Source organism: Balaenoptera ricei, chromosome 5 (genome assembly GCF_028023285.1).
Source record: "Balaenoptera ricei isolate mBalRic1 chromosome 5, mBalRic1.hap2, whole genome shotgun sequence".
Taxonomy (NCBI): Eukaryota; Metazoa; Chordata; class Mammalia; order Artiodactyla; family Balaenopteridae; genus Balaenoptera; species Balaenoptera ricei.
In genome coordinates, this window is record NC_082643.1 from 95765066 (window position 1) to 95777925 (window position 12860).

The 12860-nt window shown below is 35.4% G+C and overlaps 1 protein-coding gene across 2 annotated transcripts in view; it reads right to left on the reverse strand.

Moving 5' to 3' along the window:
- SLIT2 (slit guidance ligand 2) overlaps nt 1-12860 on the reverse strand; it is a 379714-nt gene that overhangs the window by 328161 nt on the left and 38693 nt on the right. The gene's annotated exons all lie outside the window — the stretch shown is intronic.

Sequence of the window (12860 nt, forward strand, 5' to 3'; positions counted from 1 at the left end):
CAGGATGACCAAAATCCTAGGGCTTATTTCTTGGCCAAATGAAATTTTGGTAGCAATGAAGGTATAAGAATTATGCAAAACTCTGTAGGAGGAAATCACAGCTTTGAAAATCTACACACTCAAGCAATCCTATTAGACCTCATAGCTCATTTAGGATTGCTAAACTGTACATTTTCATCAGGAAGTGGTAACCAATCCCTAAACACATCATTTGCCTCTCATTCAGATGGAACCCCAAACTTTCAAACCCAAGTAAACAAACTTGTGTGTAATTAGAGGTTTCCCCTGCATGGTATTCTTCATATATTAGATTAAATGTAATACAACAGATAAGCCTGGCTTATCCTATGTTACTGAAATTTTTTCATTAACTTCAGTTTTTTTTTCTTTAATTTTATTTATTTTTTATTTTTTTATGGCTGTGTTGGGTCTTTGTTGCTGCGCTCGGGCTTTCTCTAGTTGCAGAGAGCAGGGGCTACCCTTCCTTGCGGTGCACAGGCTTCTCATTGTGGGGGCTTCTCTTTTTGCAGAGCACGGGCTCTCAGTGTGCGGGCTTCAGTAGTTGTAGCACGCGAGCTCAGTAGTTGTGGCTCGCAGGCTCTAGAGCACAGGCTCAGTAGTTGTGGTGCACAGGCTTAGCTGCTCCACAGCATGTGGGATCTTCCCGGACCAGAGCTTGAACTCGTGTCCCCTGCATTGCAGGCAGATTCTTAACCACTGTGCCACCAGAGAAGCCCAACTTCAATTTTTTTAACATATGGTATAGACCTTAAATTTATTTCCCATGTGTTTTGATCTAAGCTGTTCCAGTTGAAAGAATATTGTGCCTTCCTTTTTGATGTGTGTGTGTGTGTGTGTGTGTGTGTGTGTGTGTATGTGTGTTTCCACCTCCTAGTACCATTCAGAATGTTAGGTCACAGGGTTCTATGATAACCAAAAGCAACAATAAAAAAGAAAGCTATTTGGAAAGTTCTCTATCTAACATTGATCAAATGTCACATCAATATCCTAAGTATGACTTTCTTTCAATATTGCATTCAGCAAACAGTTTTGAGTAGCTTTTATGAACTAAAATGCAGTAAAAAAATATTTAATCCTCTTTTCAGGAGTTCAGTCCAGTGTGCTAGCAAGGGGCTACTCCGCTTGCGTTTCTGATCTTAGCTAAATGAAGGTATCACAAACCACCAACTAATTCAGCCCAGATATATGAAAGTTATTCTTGATTCCCGTTTGAGTTATACACTGCTATGTAACAAAGCACCCTCAAACTTAGTCACTTAAGAGGACAATCAATGATTATCTCAACATGCTGTGGTTTAAGCAGGCCGTTTTTATCCTTCATATGGTAAATAAAGCCAGGGTGCTGAGAGGGCTAGAAGCTGTAACATGGCCTGACAGTTGGGATTGGTTGGGAGCAAAGACGGGACTGTGGGCTGGGGTCTCAGTTTCACTCCACATGGACCTCTCTACATCACTTCTTGGGCTTCCTCATGGCATGGCAGCTGTTCTAAGAAGGTGCACTCTAATTGCAAGCATTCCAAGAGGACAATCCCCGATGTGCCAACATTTATCAAACCTCTGCTTGCATCTCACTAATGTCTTGTTAACCAATGCCAGTCACAAGGCCAAACCTGTACTCAACAAAAGGGGCTACAGAAGGCCATGAGTACTGGGAGGTGTTTCTCAGTGGGGCCCATGTAACATAGTCTGCCACAATTTCTCTTCTTCCTTCACTAACAAGTACCTTTGAGTTCTCCTTGAAACGTTCCCCAAATACATTTATATTATCCATTTTCATTGCCTTAATTCAATCTTTAGTTCTCTTTCACTTTATTTTCTTTCTTTTTTTTTTTTTTTTTTTTTTGGTAAATATCTAGCTGGGCTTTTTAATTAAGGGTAGGGGGAATAATAGTGACATTCATGCAGTGAGAATACAGTGTAGTTAGAACTGTGTGTGACACATGACTGAACAAGGTACTTCCTCTGCCTTCATAGCTAAAACTCTGCAGAGGAAAATAAATAAAAATATGCCCCTAGTCCCTCAAACCCGCCCTCCTAATTGTAATGATTTTTCTAACATACAGATTTCAATATGTCACAACTCTACTGAAACAATTTCAGTGTTTGCCCCAAACAACTCGATGAGATCCAAACTCTGTAGCACCTCATTTAAGGGAACTCAAACCAGCCTCTCCAGATTCATCTCCTACTGCTTCCCCTCAACTTAACTCTCATTCTCTTTCATAGGTCTGTGTCTTTATTCCTGCCATTGCATCTAGCTGGAATGCTCTTTCAGCTCCAGGAACACGTAATTTTCTTCTCAGAGCCACACTCAAAATACTTTTCTATAAGACCTCCAGAAAGACAGAAAGAACGAATCACACATATGCCTCCACAGACTGCAATCATCGCTCTAGCTCAGTATTGATGCTGTACCACTGCTCTTCGCATGTTTGTCCTTTCAATGGACGCTAGGCTCCCTGCGGGCACCTTGTTCACAGTTACACAACTTGGCATTTTCAACACCTAATACAGCTTGGTACATAAGAGGAAATAGAGGAGGCGGCATCTCATTAATTTCTTTCATTTCTATGAAATGTGCTGCCTTTCATGCACTACCTTTGAAATAAAAATATCATCACAGTTGTAATTAAATATTGAATTTATGACGTCAGAGCTTCTCCAAGATAAAATGTGCTCTAATGAGAAATGAGGGCTAGTAAAGAAATTTCTCTTCTGTGGAAAATAAATAAGTGAAATGTAAATATAAAGAGCCACTACACTTTGGTTCAAGCCTTGTTTCAGTGCCTTGGAATAAGCAAAATGTCTGCCTTCCAAGGGTGCTGATAAGATAAGGCTATATCTTCCAAATCAGGCCACTGAATGTCTTTGAATGAAATCCTGCATTCTTATGAATACAATCCAAAGAGTGAAACTGTATTAAAAGTAAGTCTTACACAATATAAAATTAAAGTATTCCATATAACACTACTTTCCATTTAAAATTCATCATGAGGATATATCCATTGAATTTTTCGAAAGTATAATATTTGAATGAATGATAAAATATGCCTCACGTTAAACTTTAATTGTAGTTATAAGACTTCAAAAAGTGAATGGATTTTTAACATAGTCATATAGATCATGACAGAATGTAAATTTATATCATGCCAACTTTTATCACATGCAGTCAGATACGAACAGTTGTGTAATTCAATAAGCCATTGAATTCACGGTAATAGACATTATTGGATGATAAATGTTTGCTTTCAAAACTCAAGGCCTTCTAGAGTCAGGCCCCATTTAACATCCCACCTTATCCCCCATCACTTATTCTTCTCTCTTGCTCTCTCATCACACTGGAATACACAAGTCATTTCCCTTAGTGGATGTTGTACCCCCAACTTAACCTCCCTCCACAAAATGGGCCCCTTCTGGAAGTGAACATGGTATCCTTGACATCATGCAGCAGTTTTGATTTCAATACTCTGAAGGTTGGCCACTGCTTTGTATAGCTGTGCCTTTCCATCCCTCCAACAGGGACTGTGTTCTACTGAACTTGAACATTCCACATTGCCTAGCATGTAGTAGGCACTGGAAAAATGTCTGATGACTGATACAACACATGAATGCACAAAATGAAATTTGAATCGTGTCTTTTAATGCAAATAGTCATTTACTTCAATCTTGAACACTCAATAAAAAGACTGACATTTGTATTGGATATTTTCATTTGAGCTAAGTCTTCATTCATCTACTTCAGAATAAAATATTACAAATTGAAAAGATACGAATTCTAGGATATAAAAAAATAGATTACAACCTGAGTAAAAGCACAATTCTGAAATGTGCCATATGCTTCTGCACCCTTTAGCAAAACGATGAAAAGAAAAAAACTATTCCACATTTCTTTGGTTCTAATTTTGCCACTTATTAGACATGAAAACTTCTTAAGGTCAATAATATCTCCTTTTCTTACCTCACAGAATACTAATATGAATATGCATAGGAAAAACTTCTCCTTAAGCTGAACTGTAAAGCTTTAGTATTGTTGAGCCCAAAAGTTGATATCCAGTGTATTTTTTTGCGCTAGAAATCATTGAGCCTGATGAACATTCAGCCCAATCACTGTCATGCGTACTGAGGGAGAATTTTCCTTTGAGAAATAAAATATTCATCACTTCTAATTATAAATGGTACTGTTGTCAAGACAACTTTTCTCAAGAGGGATAGGATTATTCTAAAATAGGCTTCTTTAACAATTTTTTAAATCTCAGCACTTATTTACAAATGAAAATACGTCACCCCTACTAATATCTCAATAATCAAAATACTCTCATCAATTTAAAAAAATGTTATTTGGGAAATGTTTCAATAGAATCCTCCTCCTTAGCTCTACTAGGGAATTAGAATTCATGACATGAGAATTTAACTACGTAGCACTTCAATTAAAAGCAGGGAGTCTGGAACTAATGTTACGTAAGTAGCAGGCACAATAGAGTTAGCATGCCCCATTAATGTCTGGCTATTGGGGCAAAGTGACATTCTGAGGCATGAAGAACAAAAGGGTAATTGGATATAACAGGAATCTCATTTTGACAAACATGAATCTACTTGGCCATTCCTATAAGCATGATTCACTGCAACACTGCAAAATAAGAGACATTCTCATATTGAAACTTTCTTAAGATTATAATAAAGATCTATCCCAGATAGTTAATATTCTAAATTATAAAAGTGTAGTGTTAATCACTATTCATAAGTTCATAATTATAAAATATTTATAATTTTTAAGGTTCTTCCATACCTCATCTGATTCTCTCAACAACCTTGTGAACAAACAGGGCAGTAAGCATGTAATTTTATACATGAGAAAGCAGATATACACACTCTTCAAGGTCTTATAGCCAGTAAGAATTCACTCCCTCATGCATTCATTCATTTATCCACATTTTTACAAAGTATCTACCCTGTTGCAAACACTGTACTGTATGTCAGGGAATACAAAGACTGAGATTAATCTTTTAATTAGAAACTCATATATAGCAGATCCAATTTTTGTTTAAACTGCAAATTCACTAAATGCTATTATATTTTAGGCTTCTACTAGCATATCGATATTCCAATGAAGCTCTAGGTATCACAGAAGCTAAGTTCAAAGAAAAAATAAAAGATGAGTTTCACAGAGGAAAAATATATGTAAATTTCTCTTTTGCGAAAATCAATCAATAAGCTGGAGATTTATCTCTCTTGAAATTTAAGATAAGCAATTAATCGTTAATTAGGTATGTAGTACATAATATACATCCATCACTGTGTTAGTCACTGAATACACATAAAAATGAAGACCAAAGTTTTGTTATAATTGAGAACACAAAGGATGTATATCTGTGTGTTTTGTGTGTGTGTGTATTCTTGCAGGTGCCTAAATGTGAGACAACCCAATTATATTCATCACATATTATAACCTAGGAGATACATGTATATATATATTTGTAGCTAGCTAATGAATGAAGATTTCAAAATAAAATTATTGCACAGAATATTATGAAATAACATGTATTCTAAACTGTGAAAACAATGTCCTTGTACAATATAATTCCATGCCTTTTGTCAAGATAAATGTAAATATCAGACTGAAAAGTTTTCTAATCTTTGAGAATGTCTTATGACAAAGTATAGCCTACAGCAATATAAATAAGTAAAACCATTCCACTTTCTTCCTTGAGAATAGAACACAGAACCAAACAATTATGAAAATTCAATACCACTCTAAATGATTCATTGTGGTAGACCCTGAACTTAGTCAAAAATCTTTATTTTAAAGAAAGCAAGGTATGCGGTTTTAAAAACATCCGTATAATAGAGTCATATGATTTTAATTATTTTATAAATTTGATTAGTTTAAAAAGCAGAAAATATATTTTCCATCTTTATTAACTTAATCATAATATACTATATCTAAATGATTTTTGTGAGCATTAAAATGTTCTAGGGGCTTCCCTGGTGGCGCAGTGGTTGAGAATCTGCCTGCCAATGCAGGGGACACGGGTTCGAGCCCTGGTCTGGGAAGATCCCACATGCCGCGGAGCAACTGGGCCCGTGAGCCATAATTACTGAGCCTGCGCGTCTGGAGCCTGTGCTCTGCAACAAGAGAGGCCACTATGGTGAGAGGCCCGCGCACCGCGATGAAGAGTGGCCCCCACTTGCCACAACTAGAGGAAGCCCTCGCACAGAAACGAAGACCCAACACAGCCATAAGTAAATAAATAAATAAATTTAAAAAAAAAAAAAAAAAAAAAAAAGTTCTATATTTTCCATGTTGATTTTTATTGTGAAAAGATTATAAGATTACCTTTACCTTGACTAAAAATATACACTTGAAAATAATGACCTTTATTTCAGACTTTTCTAGGCATGACCATAATAGATTAATAAATTTAGTATTACAGACTAAAAGATAATTAGTATAAAACACTGCATCATTTTTTAATGATTACCTGTTATGGGGCCCTGTAAATGGCCAAGGTGAGGCAAAGAAAGTATTTTTTTGGCTTTGACAAATGGGTAACAAATTACAGCAGTAATGCCAAACAACCTCAATAGAATATGGAATTGGCTCCCCCTGTTGGGCCTGAAAAGTCCACATTTTTGAGGATCACATAACAAATCTTAAAAAAAAAAAAAAAAAAAGCAAAGGAATGAAAAAGCCAAGATTTACATAGGTGTATAATTTTTGTTTGTTTTTATAAACAAAACTGAAGACCTACAAGCACATTGGAAATCTATGTTTTTTAATAGATTTTATTTTATTTTATTTTTATATATATTTTTTTCTGGATAAAAAGAAGTCATGAAAATCAGCATATATTCAATAGTTACTGAAGAAAACTGGAATTAATTTTCAATTTAATGAAATAGACAAAAGGGCCAAATGAAGTGTATAATGTCTAAAAAGCATGTCATCCTTTGAACTATAAACACAGAAAATAAAACATTTACTCCTCACTAAAAATATTATCTCAAATAATGTTTTGGTAATAAAATTTGTTTTTACCCTTGTTGGTATGTAAATGCATTAGAAAGAACAGTTTTTTAAGTGTGCATGTTCTTATTATTCAGAGCAATGCAGAGGTTTATATCTCTTAAGAAACACCTACATCTCTTGAGAATGGCTATTATGATTCAGCCTTTGGGTGCGTTGTCTTTAACCTGCTTGCCCCAGGAGGTCTGTCTGAGAACAAATGGAGTGGCAAGAGTGGGAATTAGTACAGAGCAAAGAAAACAAAAAAGCAATAAAATCCCTACTCACTTAGAATGTAGGACAGTGGGGAAAACACAATCCACAAAGCCAATGAAATAAATGTAAAATTACAACTATGAATAATAGCAATTTTACATAATTGAAAAATAATGCAATAAATTAAAATCCCCTATTTGCACCCTAAGAATTCATTATCGACCCCCCCATGACACTGTCTCACCTCAACAAAGGCTCTGAAAGGGTTACTGTAAAAAACTACAAAGATTTGATAGAAATGAGACATTTGAAGGGGGATAAAATGGAAAGTAATTAAAAATCACAACTAAGCCCTAAAGACTTTAAATATCTAGCAACACAGCAAGATGTTTCTGTCAAACCCTAATTGTCTTTTTTCATACTTCATTTTTTTTTTAACTTTATCTTATTTTTCTTAAAATTTGGTCATTTTAAGTTGAGGTTAATGAGCCTCCTCAAAAAGTCCAGAACAATAAAAGGGTCAAAATGCCATTACCTACAGTGAATCTGTTAAAGATGATTGCTTTCCTTTTCAAGGTCAGGTGAGATAACAACCTGTGGTCCCTGCCTTGACTGTAAGTTCATAGGAGGCCTCTGGGACACGAATAAGCAGAGCAAAAGGGACAAGTATCAAAAATAGTTCCTTCGGAAAATTCCGATGGGACCATTTTCTTTCCGGAAAATTGAGAGAAAATACCCATCAATGCACTCTTTCCTGCACATATGCTTTTAGGACCCAGGACTCAGGCAAACATTGGTACTGTATCTTAGATACATATGGATTAAATAGGCTATATGTACTGGCCTGGGAACTGAACCAATATTTACAACATTGTTTCTATGGGAAAACATGTTCCAAGTTCTAAATAACTTACAAACGTTTCGAATATACTGACATAAAACGTTTTTGCTATGAGATATATTAGGAAGACAGGATATAGATTACAGTTGACTTGGAGTCAATTCATGTTGACCTCCTTTTCTTTTTTTTTTTTTTAACTCCCACTTTTCCTTCACAGTCTGGCAAAGGAATGAAAATGCCAAGATTTACAGAGGTATATAATTTTTGTTTGCAAAAACCCTATGCAATTTTTAAAATTAGCAACAAGAATACACACTAAATCTCTAGCAATCTTAATCTAATTCTACCATATTCACCCTACCCTATTTCAGTTAGTCCTATTGACATTTATTAGATTGACAATTTTGCCTGAAGAATCTCAAAAATGCGATTTTCCAGATTTTGCTGGTTAGCAAACACAGATCATACTATACTTGTTTTCTCTTTTATCTGGAATGAATTGTCATCTGCTGGCAAATAGCTCATTTAAAACTTCCAAGTTCTTAGCATTCGTTTAAGAGGAAAAAAAATTCAGAATATTTTGTCTCCAAACTCTGAGGCAATCATTTGAACATTTTAGAAATACAAAATGGTAAGAAACAGAAGAATTTCTTTCAAACTTTAAAAATCAGGAAAACAAAGTTTTACTTCAGATCAATCCTTTACTTTTGAATTTACTAGAAAAAAAATGTGGTTATGATTTAAAAGAATCATAACTTATAGCAGCACTCATCTATTTTTATTACCTATTTCAAAATATTTTATCAAAGCAGGCTGTAATAAAGATTTTTTAGAAAGAAATGAGACCTAAGAAGTACAGTTAAGAAATGCATATGAATTAAGAAAACTATGTGTAAAGAAGCAGGAAAAGCAAGTCTTGATCCAAGAGAGAAAAAAATGACACTCTGAAAATCAAGATATATTAACAGTAGACTGCTTTCAAGGACAATTACAAGAGCTTCTGATTGCACATAACATAATGCTGTGTGTACATGCTGAGCTGTCACCTTTGCATTAGCAGAGAAGAAAAGGGCAATTTCACTCAGACTCTGGTAAGTCATAAACAGAAAATTTCAAGTTGGAAATGCTATCCTTTTCATTCATGTTTATATGGTTTCGATCTACTTGATGAAATCTGCACTTTGCTTTCCTTTTCAGAGTTTGAATTCAGTTAAACATACTAAAGGAAAGTTTCCATTTGTTCACGTCGCAGCTATCCCACCACACTGAGGAAGGATGGCACAGCAGCTCCAAAGAAAGCGGCTTATTTAGGCAGCTAATGAACAATATTGTTTACATCCATGAAGCCAAGCATTTAATAAAAATTGGATGGTGGTAACTTCCTGAGGCTTACTTAGTATCTATAGTCTAGCATCACAGAATGGAATATAAGGGCACAGTGAGGTTGTTTACATGTCAATCACTTGTCAGTTTCATGAGTTCTCTACAAATACCCCTTGTACTTGGAAATTTCTTTACCAATGTTGTAATTAGAATTTTTAAACACAGCAATAGACACTAGACACTTTTTTTCTAAAACTACTAAATTAAATCACCAGCAGACACAAAAGGAAAGGTAATGCCATGGTAACTTCTGTGTAACTGAAAAATTACATTTTTTAACTTGTTTCCAGCTTGGGTCACTCTTTTATTTTTGGTTTTATTCTCTTTGTTTCATGCAAAATTCCACTCTCCACATCTTTTTTTAACATTGGATGTTATCGTAAGTAGGTGGAGTAATAAAATAAGCAATAAGTTAACTAATATATCTGCATTCAAAGCGAGAGAATATGAATTGTTTTACCAGTCTGCTCTCATAAGCATAACAAGAGGTGATTAATGAACAGTTGTTTGCTTTGCTAGTATTTCTAGCATGTCTACAGTCTGCAAAAGGTCAGTGGGCAACAATCAGTAGAAAACTTGTTTGAACATACTACTGTTTCCTAGACATTTTCTTGGATGAAACAGATTTCAACTATGACACAGATCATCATATAAATAAAGTGAAAACGTAGTTTACACAAGAGCTTTCTGTATCAAAGAACATAATAATCTGAGCATGTAACTCTACTATTTAATAATATCTGTCCTTCCTTATTCTCCATTCTTTGTTTCTAAAAGTGGTCTGTTAAGAAAAAAATCAAGCCTATAAATTTAAGTAGATTTACTTATAATTATGCTTTCTCAACTGAGCATAGATTTTTAGAAGAAAAAGATCACTGTGTTCAGAAAAAAATGTTTGAAGATACCTCCTTAAAATCCTGAAAATAATATAAGATTTTGTTTTGTTCTATTTCATTTTATTGGGTTAAATAGCTTCTCAGGCAGCTCAAACACCTTTCAAGAGGGGTTGGGGGAGGACTGGATTTAATTGCCAATAAATTAATCGAGTTGGATCGTCTGGCTATGAAGATACTGACATGTCTTCGGCCCAAGTACAAACCTGTGTGAGAATCTCCCCCAAAACTCACATACAAATCAGGAGTCAGAGGCACAAACTGACCTTGCTCTAAATTGAAGTTAAATTAATATCTTTCCATTGAAAAGGAAATTGGAAATTATTTATCGAAGGGATTTTCAAATTAAGATTACTGCATACACAGTGTTTCAGAGAGGGCCCTCAGGGAGCTTTCCAGAGTAGGGGACGCCTTATCATCCTTGATTCAGAGAAATTATGGTTAATAATATATACGTCATTTTGTATCAGATTCACTTTTAAATGGAATTCAGTGACAGAAAAATTAGAAACATTTAAGACACATTCTTGTGCAATCTTCCAACAATGGGGTAGTACCAGATATCTGGCCCCAAACCCTCTGCAAAGACTTTGAGGCAAACAGTTCCATTGCCAAATTACTCTGGTCCCTTTGAGCTATCTAGTGTTTAAAACTTCTTTGAGAGGATAATACCTCAGATGTTTTAGAAAGTCTGATTAAACAGCACCCAGATTAACTATCTCTTTCTTCTAAACCTCTCAAATTTCTTCAACTGGTTCTCATATGATATTCTATTCAGGCCTTTTAACATCCTTAGCGTTTTTCTCTGAGTGTCTTTCAGTTTGCCAATGTCAATATTAGGATGTCACTTCTCAATAGGTCTATTTTATGGACCCAAGAAGATATGAATTCCAATCATGGCTTTACCTTTTATCAGCGAGGCTAGCCAATTTTCAGCTTTTTCATCTGTAAACTAAGGTAAGGTATATAAACTAAGAGCTCTTCTAGAAAGAATGTTAACATGTATAAATTAAAAATACACCTATAGCTTCTTGCAAAAGAAAAGCAACATGTGAATTTCCTTTCCCTCTTCCTTAGAACCAAAACTATTAGCCAGAATTAAAAACAAAACAAAGCAAAAAACCGTCTAAGTAAGAATGGAGAATTTAGGAGAAAACTGCTACTTAAACATTTACTCATACACTGGGATATAAACCCCAGTGTATGAAATATGAGACACAGTGGGAGCTAAGGCCTTTGTATATTTATCTGGCTTTATACAGAGCCTAGCATAGCACCCTTAACATGTGGGCACTTTCTAAAGACAGTAATAATAATAAACATCATGTATATTCTGTGAATTTCAGGGAAGTGCCTTTAAATAACAACAAATGCAAACGGTGCGAAATGGTAATAAAAAGAAGGAAAAAGGACCTGGGTTCCCCGAGCAGGTGTAGACTAGGCAGCACAGAGTCTTAGAAGGATCTGTACGTGAGAAGCCTGGTTCCCTGAGCCACAGTGAAGGCTCCTCCACAGGCTGGGCAACGTTGGGCAGGTCACATAACATCTCCGGCACCTAGTTCTTCACCTAAGTTTCTAAGGTCCTTTCCAGCATGGGAGTGTACATCCTTTTATTCTAATACGGAAACTGAAGGTCACATCAATACAGCTAAGCCTCTACTTCTTCAAACAACAGAAAAAAGGGAACCTGGGCATCTGTGTCAGGAAAAAAGAAGTGATTCCAAACCCTGAAATAAAAGTAGTGCTTTTCCTTGCAGGATCCTATTTCACACTACTATAGTTTAAGAACTTCACTTGATAATCATTGGCACCTTAATTAATCAAAATGCTTTCAGAATTGGCTTTCTTTGTTGTTTATATAGGCTTCGCTTAAAATTTTAAAATCCTGTTCTCTACCTAAAACCATCATGCTACACAACACCTATGCAATTTCACTGCAAATATTGTCCTCCTCTTTTCCTAACAGTATCACCCTGAATTTAGGACTCTGGACCATGGCATTATTTCTGTGACTGATCTCTAGGCTTCAAGTCTTTCTTCACTTCAATTTACAGTCATTATCTTCCCAGAGAATTACCTTGATCAGATGACCCCTGCCTGCCAAATAAAATCTGAATGAAGTCCTTAGCCTAGCATTTCCGAGCCTTTAAAATGGTCTCAGTTTACGTTTCTTGACTATTTCTCCTTAATCCAATACCACAAACATATGACATTTTTCTTAGTCAATAAACATACCTTTTAACCATTTCAAATAATGTTATTCTCTCTGTACGGATGCTTTTTTTTTTCCCTCTCTTATGGTTTTGGAGATTACAGAAATCCACTTAACATGGATTTTTTGTGTTGCCTTCCTAGATACGGCAGTGAGAAGTGATTTTTACTCCTCTAGAGCCCTGTAGCACCTATACGACTCAACAATATTCAGGGCACTGATGGAAGCTCCATCACTGTCTCATTACTCAGCCCTGTAATATGGCTGCTTAGAGTAGCCAAAAAATAAAAA